Source organism: Hyposmocoma kahamanoa, unplaced genomic scaffold (genome assembly GCF_003589595.1).
Source record: "Hyposmocoma kahamanoa isolate Upper Pololo Valley unplaced genomic scaffold, ASM358959v1 93, whole genome shotgun sequence".
Taxonomy (NCBI): Eukaryota; Metazoa; Arthropoda; class Insecta; order Lepidoptera; family Cosmopterigidae; genus Hyposmocoma; species Hyposmocoma kahamanoa.
In genome coordinates, this window is record NW_020654810.1 from 5,681,030 (window position 1) to 5,703,462 (window position 22,433).

A 22,433-nucleotide genomic window follows, 5' to 3' on the forward strand; every position below is an offset into this window, starting at 1 on the left:
TCAAAAAGTTTCTCAATTCGACTATTTTTTTGTATGTGTGTTACGCGGTTACTCCATTTGTGAACCGATTTCGATGATTCTTTTTTTGTTAGAAAGAGGCTACCTCAGTAGTAATCCTTTTTAAATTTTAAGAAAATATTCCACCTCTAAAGGCGGCGAACTAGGAGATGAATGACTTTTGAGGCCTTTTTTTTTAGTACTCTGTGCTGAGATTATTGTATTTAATTTTCATATTGTTTTGTTTCAGGTAATTATCCTGTTTATTCGTAGTTGGAGTCTAGAGGTAATAATGTAACATGGGTATTATATAAGTAATGAAATTCACTCCCGGGCAATACCCAGAACATATAGATCAAACGAAAATCAATCCCAGGACCTCCTCGTTCAGGGCCCGTAGTGGAAACAGTTGGGCCACGAAGTCTTCTCAACTACATATCAAACTGCACTACATGTCAAAGTATAAGATATTATATTGCGATCGTCAAACAAAAATGAAAATTATAAGAACAATATACAACAATTACAATTTTAACAATTCATTAATAATAACATTGCTGTCATTAGATTACATATCAAATATATCATCCTTCATCAAGGATCGTCATAAGTTGATAGCAAATGTACAAAAGTATGTCAATGCGATAAAAATTTATATAAAATAGAAAATACTCAATAGCGTTACATTCTTAGGTCCATAAATTCATTTACAGAGTATAAAGGATTTTCCCAGAAAAGGTCTTTCAGCCGGTGCCTAATGTATTTCGTCAGAGCAGGTAAACGCTCATAGTAAGTAGGTTAGCCGCGCGGGTTTTTCTCTGCAAGTGCCATGCGTCGGGGGTCTATTCTGAAATGACCGGAAGCGGAGCGGAGTGGGATACCAGAAACATTTAGCTTTAGTATATGAAGAGTGACTAGTGCATAATTATGCGTTCCGCTACAAAGGGATTTCTGCAGGAATGTCTGTGTTTTACCCCAACCAATACGCGTACGGTACGTTATTCATTAGCATGACCCTATTGGCATCCATGGAGTTACCCCATATGAGTGAACCGTACGACATCAACGAGTGGAAATGTGCGAAATAGACCTGTCTTAATGCAGAGTCAGAAATGAGCAATTTCAGTTTACGCAACGCAAAGATTGCCCAGCAAGCACGCAAGCTGCTTATATTACCTTTGTACAACCTAAAAGTTGTATATTAGCTGTTTAAGAGATGTACTATAGTACGAGTACTTAAGTTCTTCAGTAGCGTATTCAAAAGTGATTAAACAGACGCAAGTCGTACAATAGCTGTACAACAGTAAATGTAATCCTGAGAGAGATAAAAAGGCTTTACATCAAATAGCTCTATGACTACATAGAGCTATTTGATGTAAAGCAGACTTATAAATAGCTTTTATAACACCGCGAGGTCTTGTAGAGGATTTTTGAAGTTAGAAATGTTTGAATGGAGTTATTTGTTTCCTTTAAAACGCTTTAGGTGGTATATAGTATGTTTCTAACGCCTGGAACTGTGAAATAGATTTTACTACAGCTTTCGGAACGCTATATCTACAGCAGAGAAATATATGTCTAAAGTAGCGCTTAGGCCGTTACATTTTAGAATTCTACAGCAACTTTACTTCTAAAAACTTATAATAGCGCGTCAGTACCACAATTGTAAAACCGAAAGGTCTACAATAGTGAATACTAGCGGCTAAATCGGTAGAACGGTGTTAGTTTGAACTCTGAAGACTGTTGTAACAGAGACTCCATTATAGTTTTTAATAAAACCAATTTTTTAGCTTATTTATATATTTTTTAATATCTTATATGTATGAAAACCAAATCCACATCATTCTTTCTCACACATGACCCTAAAGAAACTTTCAACAAAGCTAAAATATCTCATTTAAACTAAATTCAAACTTCACACACTCTAATTTAATGCACATTTTACACAAAAAACTGCACATGTAGAAGCCTTGTAAAAATTTTAGCTAAAATATATGTATATATTTACAATAAACTGGTACTCGAACTTTTATTTTGCATGTATTAAACGGAAAAGTTATTTTATCAGATTGTTGTCATTTTTTATTTACAATCGTATCCTATCACTTTTCAGTTAGCAAGGTCACGGTCTTTATGAGCAATAAAATGTCTTTTGTTTATTTACCCAAAATATCGCTGCTGTAATCTAGTAAAGCGCCGTAAACTCTAATACAGAGATGCGAGCGCTATAACAACTTATTAGATACTTAGGTGCACCTTACCGCTCGCATAGGTCCTTTGTATTACTTAGGCGCACATTAACCGCTTGCATTAACCGCGTTTTTTATTTCGCGCGCATATTTAAATTGTTTTTTTTTTATCTTGGGTGACTGGTGAAAGGTTATTTATTACATAAAACGCTCACCATTCTACAACTTTTACTCCATAAAAACGTTTTGTAATGCTGTCAAAAGAAAAAATTATTTAGAAACATCGCGTTTTTTAGACAATCATAAAAGCTTCATAGAAGTGAATATTCTTCTATAAGATCAACTACACTAAAGCTAGTAAAAATAATCTTTTCGTATCCTAAAGTTTTTCTATGGATAAAGCTATGTGTTTTGAAAAAAGCTTTAAATTCTTATCGCCGTTTTTATTTTTAAAGAATGACTATGACGTAGCTGAGAAAAAAATATTTTCTTTAAAAAAATAAATCTAAGTTGAAATTAGCTTAAAGAAGCCTAGAACTTTTTAGAAATGGTTTGTTTTGTGAGTTATTTTGTATATTTAATTTAAGCTTTCTATAAATATTAAAACCGAAAATCGATATAACTGTATTTTTATTAAGTTTATATTTATACATAAATATTTAAAATATCGCGAGCGCATTAGTTTCATGACAGGTTTTTCATTACTTTTCACAATGCATTTAAAGGCGCACGTCAATTCGCGCTTTCTAAACGATTAAACATTGCGTTCAAAAGTCAGAAATATTTTATCTAATTTTGCCATGTTGCAATTTGGATAGTTTATATTTTGTAAGCCATTAAACTTGTAATCTATTAGTACCTATTAAGAGAATTGCGTCTTACGTTTGTAACGCTTTAGTTATTTTGGCTTTAAAATAGCATTACTAAGAAAACTACCATAGACTATAAATTATCTACAATTAACTAACTGCCTACAAGACTAAATCCTGTTCTACAAATAGTCTTGTAGCATTCTAGAAGGGTTACTTGAGAAAAAAGATAAGAACCACTCTTATACAGATAATTTCTCAAAGCACTCTTGTGATCGATCTACTAATGAAATTTTACTTTAAATTATCTAGAAACCTTCTTCAAGATAGCTTGAGGAAATTTGAACTCTTAAAATGTACAATCGAATTAAATTCTATTGCTGATTGGGACCTTACCTATTTTTGCAAAAAAAGCAGTAATGTCAGCATTACTGTATTCCGGTTTTAAGGGTTAAGGGTGCTGGTGAAATTATAGGCACATAGGACTTGTCAACTTATATCTCAGGGTCACGGGCGCAGTGGTAGTACACTTCAGATCTTTGCGGTTTAAAGCTCTGAGTGACACTGCAACTGTTGTAGACAGGCGTGTAGCTTACTATCAGGCGCACGACTTGTTCGTCCCGTCACTTGATATTATAAAAAAAAAATTTAATAGTGTCAAATAGTACAATTAAAATGTATAAGTTTATTTTTAGTAAATTTTATAAAAGCTCATCAAATGAAAGTTTTTGTTTATGATGTCCCAGTCCAACCATTTATTTATCTTTAGGCAACTCGAATTCTAATCAATTAGTGGTGTCCTATTGCGTTTCAGATTCGATTTTTTATAACAATCAATTTTATTTATAATGAGAAAGTTTTAATCGTGAATGTGAGCGGATTCAAAAAAGAAGATATTATCTGATTGGGATCGTGATGTTGCGTTTGACAATTTATGTACTCAAGAATTAATAATTAACGATTATGAGGATTCATGTGATGTTTCCCGTTCATATGGAGAAGAATCCGACAATTCATTATAATAAACCATAAGAATTTATTATAATTTATTTAATTTCATTATAATTTATTACACAGGTACCAAAATATATCAACTTGTACAATTTTCGTTACATAATCAGTTGACTCGATAAATATCGAAGGTAAAGAGCACGTCGCTTCACTAAAATCAAAAAAGTCCAAGAAGTATTGTATTTTTGTCAATGGTTGTATGTCAATATAAATAATATTCGAAGGTATGCATTTGACAAAAATTCAATAAATGGTTGAACGGAGTATAACGGAGTATTTTACAATATTAGTATCAGGGGTCTTACCATGAATTCTTATTACGAATCAGTTTAGACCTAAAATGTATCATTGTGAGACAGCGCTACACGAAGTGTATATCACCGTCCCGCTTTTTTGTCGTTACGAACCTATACTGAACTGTAATAAAAGTTCATGGTAAGACCCCTGGAGTCCTTTTAAGCATAGCAATGCCTGTGATATAGTATATAATAAATAGTCTTGCTAGTTTGTTACAAATAACCCTGTGTAAGTACGTCACGTCGACAGAGAAGCACGTAATTACAAATTTCCCTACAAACAAAGCCCAGATCGTAATGACTGCCATCAACAGCTTTGTGACGCAACCACGACAAAAAAAAACTCTTTGAAATAAAATACATGACGTGTGGCTTTTGCAAAAACACGTTATAAAAGCGGCACGTGTAAATTGAATTCAAAATTGCTAAAATTTTAAATTAATAAAAACAAACTACGTGGATATAATTTTGTAATTTTAATACAAACTAAGTATATTTTTAAATAAAATCCCTTTTGAATGAATTATAGCTCTCTACTTTCCCTTACATAAAATATGTAAGCAGTTTTTAATTTTGTTGTTGTTGTTTTGATAAAAGGCTTTAGTAGCCTACTGAGAACAGTTGTTCTCAATAGTGAGGTGTACGATTCGACATACCTTTATTTGTTTTCGTTTATTAGGAGACCAGCGCTGCAACCTGCGCGCTGATAATTAATATGAATCAAATAAGAACAGGTGGAGAAAATTTTACACAGATTCATCGTTGACAAGTGCCCGATGGCGACTGACGGGGCAGTGGGTGGAGTGGTGTGTCGTTACACCGCTGAGCAATTTTCAAAAATTTTGATTTAATAACTATGGGGCTCCATTTGAAAACCAAAATTTAGCAGGTTCTCTTTAGTACTTAAAGGCCTTATGGAGAAGCAGGCGCGGGTGCGTGCAAATCAAATGTACGTAGGCGCTCGTTGCGTTCACAGCGGTTGCCGCGCAGGTAGATCTATTGGTAAGTAGACATATATATATATAATTTTATTTTTAAATCGGCTACTTCGATAAGGGTCCTCTGAAAATCAGCGCTGTGGCTCCGCTGCAGTGTTTGGGCCCTTTTCAGTGCAATACACGTGAAGCATAAAATTATATTGTACTTGTAACATGTGTTTGTGCTGAATAAATTTATTTTCTTTCTTTCTTTCTATTGGCTCAGTCCACCCGTACCTTTCACAGTGCTTGGTCTAGCGTCTGTTTGCGATTTCGACGTGTGGATCTACCCGCTCATAGCCGCTTCGGCACTGTGAACGGGAAGACGCCAAGACCTGTGCTTGCACTCAGAATGAGCCCAAAAAAAATATCGCCATATAAAATTATGTGCAAAGCTGGATATTTTGTTATTAAATAATTCGTTTTACACTTTTATTTTCGCCTGTTTTCAGGATTTTGTATTATCGAGTAAATTACAACAAATTAACACATTATTCAGATAATGTCCTTCGGTCTATCTTACATATTTTGGAAAACCGTTATTTAATAGTAAACACTTAAATGATTTGGTCTTTAAAAACAGTTTTTCCCACTTCTTCTCCAGTGACTCGCCTTAAGAATAATCCTTTCGCTAACGATCAAATTTATTTTATTTATTATTATTTATATCCCAAGTGACGGGACGTACAAATCGTGCGCCTGGTGGTAAGCGACACGCCTATCCATAACAGTTGCAGTGCCACTCAGAGCTTTAACTTGCAAAGATCTTAGGGGCACTGCAACTAAGCCCGTCACCCTCAGACATAAGTTGACAAGTCCTAAGCGTCTGTAATTTCACCCGCACCCTTGCCCTTCCAAACCGGAACGCAGTAATACTCACTACTGCTTGGCGGCAGAAATATGGTAAGTACTTCCCGGGAAGAACTGTTTCACAAGAAGCTCTACTAACTTGGCCAAAAAGGTACACTACCAGCCAGCATGGCGGACTATGCCCTAAATTTGGAGAGGGTTAGGGAGGACATATGCGTAGCATTGGAATGTATAATGATAATAATAATAATAATAGAAAACCGCAACCGAGAAACGTCGGAAGTATCTCAATCTGGCGCACGAGATCACCTACATATGGTAGGTGTTTGATTATGTGCCTACTCGAGGGCGTCAGGCTTATTGGTTGTACCTGGGCGTTACATGAGCTAGCGCCGGCGCTGTATTAAATAGCGTGCAAATGTGTAGTTACAAAACTTATTCTACTACTACAATTTATTAGAATGTCAGAAGTTAATTATCGTCTCTTAGCACACAACACGCTCCAGCCAAAAATTGGCGTGTTTTTGTTTTTGAAGGTTACTCAAGTCGATCGAAGAATGGTATTGTTCCTTGATGTAATAAGGCTGCATCTGCAAAATGGCTAATTTTCAGGATAAAGACAACTTTTGAGAGTGCTCTCTCATCTCATGGAAACTTGTCGTTTTGCAGATTTGGCCTTATTATACCAAGGGTGCGATGTCAGTAATAAAATGTACGTCAATGCAGATTATGGATTCTGGTCCATCCCCATCCGCGGATAATCTGCATAAAATAAATTAATTAAATTTTTTTTTTATTAAATGGACTTGCTTTTGATCACTACCTTGGAGCAAAGATCTATTTATCTACAATGGAATGGACTCACCCAGAACATGCCTATTCAGTCGCACTTTAGAGGTACTCGGGTTGTATGTTCTCGGAAACACAGTCGCATACAGGGAATTCCATTCCTCGGCCGTGTGCATAATAAATATCTGCACTCTCATTCATGGATGATCAGCATCGCATTCATGGATGTTCGATGGATGAAGGATGTTCGAGTCGTGACATGACCTAAAAGGCCCACTGGAATAATTTAGAAACCTTCCAGAAACAGACTGCAAGCCGATAAAGCAGCTCAGCTGTTTTAAATGTTTTTATTGAATAATCTCAGGATGTTTCACCATTATAATCAATGATATTATACTTGTAAACATTATAATATTCAATTATTTTTTGGGAATTTACTCCACTAGTTTGTTATAATTATTAATACAAAGATCGAATACTTAGAAAAAATTCCTTCGATCCGGCCGCACTCGAACCGCTGTTGTTTTTAAAATATAACTTTGATAAAATTCCACAACGATTTAAGAAAGGCAGATTGATTCTTTTGCTAATAAGTATCACAAAATCATTAAAATAATACTTTATTACGATACCAAAGAAAAAAAAAGAGATTAAGTAAGCATGTACATTTTCACGTTTTCTCTTTAAATAGTAAAGCTAAAAAAAATCAGGATCCGCTGATGTGTAAGAAACCTGCATCAGCAAAAACACTGGTATCAACACACTGGATTAATTTATTACATAGTTTCTATCTTACGACTTTTGTCGTAAAAAGCCGACTGAGCTGAATTCGTAATTTTCATACAAAATGGCTTTTCGGATAGCTCGTCGCATCGCATCGTGATTTTAACGCACTTCTGTTACCACACTTAGTATTCAGTGCTCGACTTTTCTCAATATTCTCTCAGGTCGTACGCAAATAAATAGTATTATATTATAGTAATCGTCTTACCGCAGCCCTGGAACGACTCTGCGGTAGTAACATGATTTCACAATGCGAATTCAGTAAGCAATTTGGGACTTCGTTGGCGAAATTCTTTGTGTAGAGCGAAGCATTTATTTGTTTCATGGCAAATTTCGATAACAAAGACGCTTATTTGTAACATTAGGGATGTGATTCAACACATCTGTAACTTTGTTCTGTAAGAAACAATATTGTTGTTTCCAGGTTTGAAATTAAAAAATTAAATCTTCATTAGTATAATCTAATACACGAAATAAGCAGTTTTGTCAAAAAAAAAAACATGCACCACAACGTTACGATAGGCCAGAATATTTGCGTCCACTTATTAAATTTAGATTAGCCCACCAAATTGAAAATTCAAGTTAATTCGCTTTCCAAGGACGGTACAAAGTTTATAATAAAATACCAAAACAAAATAGAAAAATTTAAACATGCATTAAACGATTTTTATTATTAAAAGCTTCTATTCGCAAGAATTTTTAAAATAAAATACTTTGATATATTTAATAAGAAGCAAATTTTTTACTGTAAAATTTTTGTTTCATTACAGTTTTAAGCCTCATTATTGGCGAATTTTAAATATCAGCCGAAATCTTATTATAGAAGCGTTATACATATACATTGCCCCTTAAAATGAATTATATTGTTAATATTGAGGCTAAGCTCATAAAGTAGCATGTAGTACATACTATTCCCAAAATATTGTTGCCCGATTCGCTCACACCCGTAATAAAGGGCGAGCATTGCGCATTATAGCAAATCAGCCACCCTGTTCACGACAAAACATGCCAGATGTAACACACTACCTTATCAAATCAATACACTGTAATATCAACACAGCACTTTGAGGAAATGTTGCAAAAAGATTTTTCTATTACTATTTTGAAATTTTTAAATTACAATATAAAGAATGATGGCGAAAGCTGCCTCAATAACGACGAAAAGCCGTTCATAGACTTTGCTAGTATAGTTTTGCGTTTTAGTTTATGCCTAATTATCAATATATTTTTGTATATTTTTAGAAGTTGGGAATAAAAATAATTGTAAAACATTGTATTTTAGAATAGACGCAAGAACACAACGTAATTGATTCAGGTTGACCATAGATTAGGTAACGTTCTCACCTCCGGCCAATGTCAATGTCACTTTGATATTAGGAACAGTGTGTGGTCACATTGTTCCCAATATCAAAGTTTTTGTGGCAGATTTCTGCCATTTGGGCAGATTTTATTTTTATTCATTTTCATTGCTGCAGAACGTGATAAGTTATATTAAATGTGGCAGAGTTTGGCAGATTATTTTTGGGAAGACACTGAAAACTTGTTGTTTTGTGCTGCTACGAACAAACATCTGCAGCTTGATTTTGATTGCCTCTCCCGATCGGAAACTGCGCTTTTTCCGAGTTGAGACGTATTGCAGATGGGCTACCCGATCGGATCGATTTCTATTTGAAATAAAGTCATGGCCTTGAAGCGAAATACAGGACAATGTTGGAAACATAACCTATATCATCTTTATAACTCTAGCTTCTACAAACTGTACTCAGTTACCTTTTTTGATGCTTTGATAATGAATCACAAGTATTTATAGGTCTCCTTAATGCACGTCGTCAAAAACACTGGGTCACCAAATACACGGGATGTCACCATTCTTCTTTATTGAATATCACGATGTCTTACTACCATGATATTCAATTATTTTTGAGAAATCACCCTACTACTTTGTTATTATTATTAATACAAAGATCGGACACAAACAAAAATTCCTTCGATCCAGGTGGACTCGAAACACTTCTGCTGGTTAATTCCGTAGCTCAGTTGGGAGAGTGTCTTCACGGTATGACCAGGTCGCTGCTTCGAATCCAACCGGATTGAAGAAATTTTTCTTTGCTTCAAACTTTGTATTAATAATTATAACACAAAAATACATTTAAGTTATTTTATATATCAGACATTAAATAATTCTATCAATCCATTATATTGAACTTAGTAAAATAACTATTACCATTAAAAACACATAAATTTGTTTCGACAAGATACTACACCGCCATGGCAGCATATCACAATGCACATTTTTATATTGTACTCTGTCTATCAAAGGCTCGTTAGGTATAGTAATACCACAGCTGACTAACATAAACCACCAGACAGTAAGCTCTGACTTATTGTTGCTTCGTCTAAACATATTAGGTACTTTTCATTTCCATATTTCGCCCGGTTTTTCGGTTAGTACATGTGGTAATATTTACTTGAGTTCTATTGAATGTAATAAACAGGATTACAACCGGTCCTCTACCATACTTACACTTCATTATTATAGATACAAAAATCGAGCAACACAAACAAAAATTCCTTCGATCTGGCTACACTGGAAACAGTCAGATCGACACTGGTTCAAGTCGATCGAATCTTTGTATCAATAAAATAACAAACTTAGTGGAATTTTCACAAAAATATATTATTATGAATATCATGAGTGTAATTACTTATGATATATTATAAATAAATAGTAAACTCCATACGTTCAGTCTTCTTTATATGACATGTAATTTTACTACAAAAAAAAAGGAACTAATAGGTCTGCAACTAGGACATAGAAAAATTCTTAAGGTCTGCTGTTTCGTTCCGCTTTAGCTCAGTTGGGAGCGCATCAGGCACGGTATGCAGAAGGCACTGGTTCGAATCCAACCGGATCGAAGGAATTTTTCTTAGTGTTCAATCTTTGTATTAATAATTATAACAAACTAGTGGAGTAATCACACAAAAAAAAAACAACAACAAATAAGCGTGAAACACACAGAGAGCGGGCGCGTGTCGGGCGCGTGTCGGGCGCGGGTTGGGCGCGGGTTGGGTCGGGACCGCGGCGTGCGTCTGGGCGTGCGCGCAGGACGGGCGCACGTGCCCGCGCTCGGTGTGTTGTCGTCCATATAAATACACGGAATTAGACTTGCCGCGGTCCCGAACCGACTCGCGCCCGACCCGCTATCTGTGTGTTTCGCGCTTTAATACCATTGACTTACAATTATATGGACGTCGGGTCCGCGCTAAAAAGTGTTCGCACTTGTAAGGCGCTAAAATCGTATACAGAGCGCGACACTCCGCTTTAGTCTTCATTTGTTCTACTGACAGCGCGATACTGCGATGACATTACAATTTAAATTTCGAATAGGTTGACTTGGGACATTTTTTTCGTGGTTTTTGTATTAGACCCGTCGTCGATTTATTTGTAAGTCAATGTTTAATACACTTGATATGTACATAGGGCGCACCTTAAATTTCCGAAACTGGCCACTTACATAAACAATATTTAAAAGTAATTACGACATTTGAAATTGGAACTCTTTGGCTGTAGAATACAGTTTGTTTCTGTGATTGTCACTTGTTTTTACATTGTGGCGCCATTTTAGAAATTGGTTGTCTCCATCACCGTGGATTTAACTCGTGAAAATGTTCGTAGTATGATTTTCTACGACTTTAAGTGTAATTTAACAGCTCAGCTTCGAACTGTTTGAAGCCGAGCAAAGCTCCGCTCTTTTGGCGATGAAGCACCATGCAGGACGACTATTTATAGCTGGTTTGCAGAATTCAAACGCGGTCGTGTGAATCTCAGTGACGAATTTCGTGATGGTCGCCCGTCCACTACTGTGAACAACAAAAACATCGATGCTGTGCGCAGTATGATCAAAACAGACAGGCATGTGATATACACAAACGTTTGGGTGTGAAAAAGCTTCAAGAAAATTGTCACGGAGGAGAGGCATAAATTATGTTTTCAAAATTGGTTCATTCGTATGAAAAAGTGCATTAACGTTATCAGAGTTATATTTTGAGAAACAATGAATTAATTTCTGACCATTTATAGTATTAATTTCGGAAACTTATAGTGCGCCCCACATAATTTAACTGTTAAACAAGGTGTGACAAAAGAATCTAATAAATATTACACAAACAGAAAAATATATCACCAAATTTTGGTAACCAAGACGCTCATCTGCAACGTTAGGGATGTGATTGAATACATCTGTTACATTGTTTAGTAACAAGGAACATTGTTGTTAGCTTGTTTGAAATTATATAACAATCAATTTAACTGTTAAGCAAGGAAACGTTGAATTTCTTATCATTTCTCGATAGCCGACACAGAAGCTGAACCTTTGACGTTTCTCGAATAATAATAGGTCCTGGTAATTAACGGTCCTTCAAAAGGCCTTTGTTCTCTTCGGTTATTTATCCGTAGTATGTAAAGGGAAAAAATACTCTTCGAAAATGTTTTCGAAGAGTATTTTTTCTTTTTCACCTGAAACAATGGTTTTTATATATACACAAACGTAGCCACTCATGCCTCTCACGGACATATTCAGAGGAACGTTATAAAAAAAGGTTGAATTATGATAACAATGTTGTTACTGGTCACATGTACAGGAAATCATGTACAAATATATAAATTTCGGTTTTCAACTTCTTCTTCGCGTGTCGACTCTGACGTTTATAATTGTTAAGACTAGTACTCGGCGACTGACACAGCATTATCAGTGACGTTGTACAGATCCTCGCGTGTGCAGGTGTAGGGCATGCAGGACAAGACAAAAGACGTGCCTTAGTCTGGGGACAGACACCACAAATACATCTTAGAGCTATAACCCTAACTGTGCATGCTCTCCTTACTTCGGCCGACTTGGGTCCGCAATCCATTTAAAGATTATGCCTAGGAGGGAGGTACTCCGACAACGGAATGAGTGATGGTTTTCAACTGAAGCCCTATTAGTTATTAAATTCACATTTATTCCAAACTTTGCGCTGCCCCGTCAGTCGCCATCGGGCGTTTGTCGACGTTGGGTCTGTGTCAAATTTTCTCCGTTTGTTCTTATTTTATTAACCTACATCGAAAAAGGAGGAGCTTTTGCAATTGGACTGTCTGTTTTTTTTGTAGGTATGTATGTTACGCGATAACTCCGGATGATTGATGATGATCCTATCATTGTTAGAAAGAGGGTGCCTCAGTAGTGGTCGCATTTAAATTTGAAGAAAATATTCCACCTCTAAGGGTGGAAAACTAGGGGATGAATCCGGTTTCACGCACTTTCCGGTAGCCGATTTCAACAAAACTTGGCAAACGGATATAATTCCACGAACCTTTGAGGTCGGTTTTTTAGTGCTCTATACTGAGACTATTCATATTAATTTACAGCGCACGGATTTCGGAACGTGAGGGGTGCCCCCCCACCTCACCTTCTAAAATCTAGGCTCGCATTCAGATACTTCACCTTAAACGTTCTGGTACACTGGCCAGTGGTTCATATATTGCTGAGAGTTTGGAGACTTACGATGAAATGTGCAGTAGATGTGTATTCAACGTAACATACTAAATCAAAAGTACTTTATATGATATACAATATCCGTTCCACAATTAATCAGTGCCATCTTTATTTAATAAACAAAAGACTTTATATACATGTACGTTGTATTTCTGTAATTTGTATTTGTTGTAATATTTCATGTGAAAGAAATTAACTAACGAACCTTCTATATAGCGGGCAGTTATAACATAATGCTAGATAATAGTGTTATGCCTTGTTTTACTTTAAATCTGAATAATCCCACTAAGTAAGTAAGGTATTGTAGTATAAAATGTACGTTAGTTCCTTATCTCTAACGTATTTATGTAAAAATATGATTATTAGCTGTTTTTCCGTGCTGAAGACAAAACCAAAGGACAAATTTATAGTCGTCATCAATAGCTAAAACTTTCTAGTTTCGTCTATTATAGTATTCAACTTTCTTAAAAAAATACTTTAAATCGCTCTCCTATTATTTTCCAAATGCTCGTTATCCCTTTTGCCCTTCCAGCGTCGATATGTTAACAACCTGATATACCTCGCATGTGGCCTTTGTAACCAATCTTCTAAAGCGCGCACTACGGGCATATGAGCACACTATTTTCAAAATCGTAACTGATTACCGCAGATGGTTAGGCTTTCAATTCGTTTTGAATAGTGACAAAGGACATCCTACAAATTATAGTATAAAAGTAACGGGATTTACTCGCGTAGTATTTTAGTCGGAAGCGGTCCGACTAGTTTCAACTATAATCGATGGTTTTCATCAGGGGTTGAATGCAACGTTCGCAACCGCGTCACGTCTAGCACTGACACTTTTATACTATAATGTGTGAAAACCGCGATAGTTTTCATAATACAAAAAAACCTTCCTACAAACACTGTTTTATTAAATCCTGGAGTGCCTGTAGTAAAGTAAAGTGAAGGACATTATAACCGAGCTCATTTTATCTGTAATTTCTCAAAATTATTGCCATCTAGACACGTATTCGACAGGCGGTAGATACGGCCGCTATCGAATTTCCCTACGTGCTTCGAAATTCTAACGCAATCTTCAGTCCTACACGATTACTGGTAACGCGAATAGATAGTGGAACATTCTTCGTAAATACCTTCAATATCAGGAAGCTATGAAAGTATGAAGTGACGAAGGTATGGAGTTGAATTTCTGCATTATTATTTAGAATGTTAGGAGACATAAATTTATTAAAAGTGCAGCGATGGATGAGAAGGGTCGCGTTTAAAATAATAATTAGAAATTGTACCAGCGCGTATATACAAAGTGCTATTTTAATTCCCTTTAAAAAAAACAGTGTATATATGACATATCGAGACTATTTCAAAAGTAAGGGCAGTTACACACGCGACTTTTAGCAGCGATGCAAATGCGATGCAAACGCAATACAGTAGCGATGCAGTCGCTAATCGTCTACCTTTACACATGCGCGCGATTTTAAGTAGTGTTGCGAACGCGCGATTGCATCGCTACACTTGGGATTTATAAGCGCGTTTGTATCGGTGCAGTCGCGCGTTTGCATCGATGCAATCGTCTATAAATCGCAAGAGTAGCGATGCAATCGCGCGTTTCATTCTTAGTCTCCATATGTTATAGGCTAGGCTTCAATTCAATATAATATAATATGCTTTATTTCTCTTAATAAGCTAGGTTGGTAACCTGTGTTACAGATCACCAGGCTCACTCCCTCTTAGTGTAATAGAAGACGTGACATAAACTTAATATAAAAATACAAATAAGTTACAAAATAAAGCATAGGCTATCGAGTGCAACAGTGTGTGTGTGTGTGTGTGTGTGTGTGTGTGTGTGTGTGTGTGTGTGCGTGTGCGCGTGCGTGTGTGTGCGTGTGTATATTGAGCATCGCCTCTGTCACTCATACCTGTGTAACATTTTGTCGGTATTTTATCAGTCTTGAGGAAACTGCGCTCTACTAAACCGAAGATAGCCGATTACGGCAGATAGTCTTTTTTAAAGCTCAATATGTAATAATTATGGCCTGGTACTGTAATTTCAATAGTTATCCCACTAGACATACGCCGCTGTAGCTGCTTCAACTAGCCGGCCAAAACTCATTCACTCAAAACTCCAGCGGCGGCAATCTGCTAAGGGAAAAATTATTCCGCGTGTGCCTGTCTCTGAAGTTGCAAAACCACTGAGCAGGTGGACCGGTGCGAGGAGGTCAAGTAATAGAATAATAGAATGTAGGCAGAAACATAGATTGCTAAAATCACCAACCAATTACCAAATGTACACGTAATTTACTATTTCATAAAAGAAGACAAAGAACAATAACTGCCACGAAGACGTCCAAAACAAAAATAAATTGATCACTTTCATATTTAGAACAGAAGTTACAACTTAATTCGTCTTTCCATTAAATAAAACCGATTAGTTACGAACAATCCCGAAATTGATCAACAAACTTGACTCTTCTTTGAAAGTTCAATCTGTATCTTATTACCTATTATTACAGTCCATCATCGATTTAATAAAGACGAAATATGTTTTGAATTTTTCGTGCGTGTAAGAAATGCTCGGGAGAGATGGTAATTTGCAAGTTTTTTCTTCGAGAGAAATTTCAATAGACTCGGGTAAAATGTAGCACTCAGATTCGTTGGAGACAAAGATCGGGGGGGCTCAGTGTCGTTTCAGGCGAATGTGGCCCTTTTACATTTACAATAATATAAAAGTCAGACTTTCAGATGTTTTTTTTTGCAACAATATACGAGTCCGTTACGGAATTGCAGTCGATTAAAACATGTTATCTTCGCGAACGTAAGGGAGTCACAAAACTTATTAATGAGGAACCGTCTTTTTTTTATAATATCAAGTGACGGGACGAAAAAGTCGTGCATCTGATGGTAAGCTACATGCCTGTCCATAACAGATGCAGTGCCACTCAGAGCTTTAAATCGCAAAGATATGAGGGGCATGTGCCTGTAATTTCACCAGCACCCTTACCATTCAAAACCGGAACGTAATGCTGACATTACTGCTTGGCGGTAGAAATAGGTAAGGTGGCAGTACTACTCTGGACGAACAAGGAGCTCTACTGATAAACCTTGTGTTTGGTCTCACATTATTCGTTTTGACAAAGACTTTCATATTATGCGTTTCAGTTACCATCGAAGAGACTTTGAGGTCGGTAAGAAGTATATAATTATTTGTTTTCATAAAGGCCATAAAAATCAAAGTATTTATGTCGTTACGCCACTAAAGCTAATTACCCAGAAAACAAGACGCAACAATTAGGTGATTAACCATGATCTTTGTCACAGACTAACGAATAGCGTCGAATCAAATTTATTTATTAGGCAGAATAAAAATGTCTTCAGATGATAAACAGAACTTTATTAAGGTATAGGTTTTGTTTGACAAGGAAAATAAAAATGAAAATAAAAATTAATATCTTACGTCTTAGTATATAAAACCTATTTGGAACTTGCTTGATAATCGAATAAATCTCTCAAAGAGAACGTTCCGATTTTCAAATTCCCAGGGAATAAACTTTTTTTACTATATACATCTGCGGTACCTAAAATCCGTTCTTATTTAAAAAAATATTTAAAATCCACTTGCACGTCTTAAACCAATGCTTAAATTGATAAACACTTAATACAATGTCTTGAAAGATAGTGTTAAAAGTGTGTCAACTCTTAATTGTCTTTTGCATTGCAAGCACTGGTTTAAGCAGTTCGAATTTAATTTTTTTCTCGTATTAATACGGTTCATTTTGCTTATTTCAGAAAAAACTTTTTTTACAAACGAAATTAATTTCGTTTGTAAAAAAGCTTTGGCTTTGGCTTTAAAGCCAATTGAAAAATGCATACCGTATACTATATGTGTTCTATTTAGTTCAGTTGATACAAAAAATATCATTGGTATATATAAAGTACCTATTGAATTAGAATATAGCGGTTTTCTTATAAAATTTCGAGATAAGTGTTTTTTTCCGTTGTGAAAATTTTTAGGAATTATATTTTCACACCGTGTTCTATAATTCTCAATTATATAATTTTTCTAAAGTAATTGATTTAACACTGTTATGCTTATTTAACGGCCTCTGTGGTGGAGTGGCTTGCACACCAGTTTTCATGGTGTCGCCATCTCTGAGGTCCCGGGTTCGATCCCCAACCGAGTTAGTGCAGAAAACTAACTTTTCGATATTGTCTCGAGTCTGGGTGTTTATGGTACCGTCGTTGTTTCCGATTTCCATAACACAAGTGCTTTCGCTACTTACTTTGGGATCAGAGCAACGTAAGTGATGTTGTCTAATATTGATTTATTTATGCGTAATCAACCAAAGCCATTTGAGCTTGTAACCAATCTTAAGTTTGGTGCAGGTAGATATATTTTTATGTAAAGGCATTGTCTGTCTGTCTGATGATATGGACATGGACAGGGAGCGCAGGGCGTTGGCTGTAAGGTGCAATATGTTGGCCCGCAGGTTTGCACGCTGTACTACAAACGTGAAGCTCACGCTTTTTAAAGCATTTTGCCAATCATTTTACACGTGCAGCTTGTGGGTCAAGTATACAGAAAGCGTATCGCGCCCTGTGCGTCCAGTACAATGACGCCCTCAGAATGCTGTTGGGGTTGCCGCGCTACTGTAGCGCTTCAGGAATGTTTGCCGAGACACGTGTGGACGGTTTTAGCTCCATTTTGCGGAAGCGGGTGGCATCCCTGATGCGCAGGGTGCGGGGCAGCGCCAATGGCATACTTCGAACAGTGGCCGAGAGGAACGATGGGCACATATTGTATAGGTGGATAAGGGTACATTGTACATTCTAGTTAACTCTTATTAACATAGATGGTAAGGATTTTGTTACTTACACTTTATGGATATCTTGTCTGAAATAAAGATTTTGATTTGATTTGATTGTACATCATTGCGACGTAGCTTAGTAGCACTAAAGGTCCTTGTTAAAGAGTTCATCCAAGGAAGTACTGGGTGAGGGCGCAGTGGCAGTGCCTCTTAGAATTTTGCGATTTACAGCACTAAGCGGCACTGCAACTGTTATGGATAGGCACGTCGCTTACCGCCAGGTGCACGAATTGTTCGTCCCGTCGTCACTTGGTATCGTAAAAAATGCTTTTCAAAACAATCTGTTGCCTGTTCAATAGTAAAATCGTGTTATCATTGATTCCATCTCCAATAAATCTGAAAGAATTGATTTTTCATTTTCACAATTTCCGTGGACGAGTGGCTTGCGCACCCCCGGTGTCGACATCTCTAAGATCCCGTATTCGATCCCCGGCTCAGTCAATGAAGAAAAATAAGTTGTCTATATTGCCGACGATGTTTGTGATGTCATCGTTATTTCCAATTCATATTCATTTATTAATTGCATCATAATATGTACATACAGATCTTGTATTAAACATACACATAGAAAACATAAGAACCTTGCAGGGCACTTCATCATAGGAATGAGGCAGGTTCACGTTACAGAAATGTATCGTCTAAATATTGTTGTAGTGTATATAGTAGCTTTTATTAGTAAGAGTGTTTTTAAACTATTAACTCACTAATTTGCTTTACTTTCTTGTTTCATACACTCGGGGTAGTTTGTTATATATTTTTATTGACATTGCCGATATTCATGACACAAGTTCTTTAGCTACATAGTTTGAAATCAGAGCAACGTATTTGATGTTGTCTAATATTTCTTTTTTTGTTTAAAATATTTTGCAAAATTTCTTCTTCGTTGATATTTTTTTAATTCGAATAAAATAATAAGGTCCTTATAAAGTCCACATTCCTAATTACGTCCGTAGCAGAACAGAAAAGATTTTTACCGCCGAAGATTTCAAAGAAAACAGTTACGCCCAAAGGATATTAAACTCAGGGGATTTTTTTGTAATTTAAAATATAATTTTTAAACAGAAAATAAAAACGCTGACAGATATCATCTCTTTGGCGAGGTTCGTCTGTAGGGATATTAGTTAAATTATTGTAATTTATCCTAATATTAGATGGTTAAACAACAAGTTACAAGTTGTTTTGTACTGATTTCGAATGGGCAGACTACTTGATTAAAAATAACATATTCCCTGTTCTCTACAATATTTTTCATAACCGAGTATCTGAAAGAGTATCTCCCGAGTATCTGAAAGAGCGTTTCAGCTTTCTCAGGTCTCAGGATAAACCTTGTCGCACTCTCGTTAGGTCTCAATTATCTTTTCCTTCCTTCCAAGTCCTGTTTTTATTCTCACTCCTTCACTGTTCATGCGGTCAGACTTTGGAAGGCACTTCCTATTTCTAAGTTTTAATACAAAGATCGAAAACTCAGAAAACATTCCTTCGATCCGGCCGGATTCGAACCGACGTCTTCTTGCTTACCGTGCCCGAGTGTTCGATCTTTGTATTAATAATTATAACAAACTAGTGGAGTGATTTCACAAAAAATAATAGAATATCAATTCAATAAAAATTTAAGATACAGTGAATAGCGACATCTCTCGCCAGGACTGGTAGCTGTAAAGGTACTAACTGGGTGATAAATCTTTCATAGATTTCTCATAGATGGCGCTACGACTAAAAAGTCGTTGAAAAACCAAATACAAAGACGCGACGCAAGCACATAGAAAAATTCGTGAGGTCCGCTGGTTCGTTCCGTGGCTTAGTTGGTATAGCGTCTGGCACGGTAAGCTAGAAGACGTCGGTTCGAATCCGGCCTGATCGAAGGAATTTTTCTGAGTGTTCGATCTTTGTATTAATAATTATAACAAACATAAAATATCAATTTAATAAAAATTTAAAACTTCCTATTTCTGTTCACGAAAGTACACCATTAGCTTCTTTTAAATTGAGAGTTCCATCCATTTTATAGATATTATATTTTGAAATATGTATTTATCTAGTTTATAATTGTTTGTTATTAATATTGTATTACATAATTTTGTTTTTTACGCACGTAAGCCCGTTATTATAGTTACTATGTACTTTCGTCTGCAGGGAAAAATTTCTTATTGAAATAAGCAGAACCTTATGTTTGTGTATGCCTTTTATTAAATGTGTTTTGTGCTTTTTCCTGTGCAATAAATAATAATATCAATAATAAGAGCCGTTTAGATTTAAATTCAATTGATCTTTAAGCAATAATAAATCTGATCTTAAAAATGGTTCCACTGTTTTTTTACCGTCTTTAAAACAAGGTGGAGGTTTTCAATTCCACAGTACTTTTTTTTGTGTGTATGTTACGCGATAACTCGGATATTCGTGAACCGATTTTTATGATGTCTTTTTTTATTACAAACGGGGTCGCTCAGTAAGTAGATCCACTTACATTTGGAAAAAATATTCCACCTCTAAGAGTGGTTACTTACAGCGCCTTTAGCAGCGATACAAACTTGCGATTTGTAGGCGATTGCCTAGATGCAAACGCGCGACTGCATCTATAGGGAATTTTGTTGAAGAAATGAAACACTATTATTTTTATACGCAAACAAAAGAAAGTACCGTTATTCAACGGCGCGAGCGCAGCGTCTTAGCCTCGGGATCGGTTCAGGCACAATGCCTCTTCAAAAACCCGAGAGCGCAGGAATGTGCGTTCGGCTCGGCGGAAATAGCCGAGCCGAACGCACATTCCCGGCTCATCGAGTGACTTTTTAAAAGCAGAAATAATGGGCTTATGATCAGTTAGTATAAAGAAAGGTTTCAACTCGATCATATGACGAAAATATTTAACAGACTCATAAATGGACAGAAGTTCGCGATCATAAGCGCTATATTTAAGTTGAGCTGGAGTTAGCTTGCGAGAGAAAAATCCTAGCGGCTGCCAATGTCCCTTTACTTTCTGCTGTAGCACGGAACCAATAGCGAAATCGGAAGCGTCAGTAATTATTGCTAGAGAGGCGGTGTAATCAGGATGCGCTAGGAGAACGGCATTTGCAGTACTTGTTTTGCAAGCATTAAAAGCTTTTTCTAAAATAGGAGTCCAGTCTACTGGGCTATTGCTCTTTACCTTTGGACCGCTGAGTAGTGCATGGAGAGGTGCTTGTAACTGTGCGGCGCCAGTAATAAACCGCCTGTAAAAGTTTAGGGCACCTAAGAAACGCCTTAACTCTTTTATAGTTTTAGGCCGCGAAAAATTCTGTATAGCTTTTACTCTATCTTTCATAGGCTGTGTTCCCTCCGAGGATACTAAATAGCCTAGAAACTCGATCTGTGGTTCGGCAAACACACACTTGTTGACGTTAAGTAAAATACCGTAATCGTTAAACCGTTCGAAAACCGCGCGTAAGTGCGCCTGGTGTTCTATATCATTAGTTGAAGCCACCAAAACATCATCGATGAACGGAAAACAGAAATCAAGACCCCTAAGGACTTCATCCATAAAACGCTGGAATGTTTGCGCTGCATTGCGTAAACCAAAACTCATAAATGGAAATTCGAATAGTCCAAAGGGAGTCGTGATTGCCGTCTTAGGGATATCCTCTGGTGCGACGGGAATCTGATTATAGGCGCGCACCAAGTCTAATTTGCTGAAAACTTTGCAATTAAAAAGGTTGTGCGAAAAGTCGGCAATATTTCGCACAGGGTACCTATCGGGTATTGTGCGCGCGTTAAGTGCGCGATAATCGCCACAAGGGCGCCACCCTTTGTCCTTTTTAGGTACTAAGTGCAGAGAGGATGACCACGGACTTTCCGATCTCCGCGCTATACCTGTGCGCACCATATCTTCAAACTCGCGCCTCGCGATTTTTAGGCGGTCAGGAGCTAAACGCCTTGGGCGTGAGAAAACAGGTTGTCCTTGTGTTGTCCGTATGTAATGTTGTGTCTGGTGTTTACATTTTCGCTCGGAAGGATTACCAACAGGCCGCATTATGTCTGGAAACTCTTTCAACAACTTATGATAAGGTGAGTCACCAGAAATAACCTTAATTTGCGGACAGGCACAAGCGGAAGCAACCAAAGCAGCTGATGTCAGGAAGGTAGTATTGTCGATTAAGCGGGCATTGCGAATGTCGACAAGCAAATTGTAAAATGAGAGAAAATCCACTCCTATTATAGGTTTACTGACATCTGCAACTACAAAACGCCAAGAAAAAGCACGGCGTAAACCTAAATCTAGTGATAAACTTAACCAACCATAAGTACTAATAGTGGTATTATTAGCGGCATAAAGTTCATAATCTGTCTTATGACGGCGTTGTGCACGCAATAACCTAACTGGGTAAACGCACAGATCCGACCCAGTG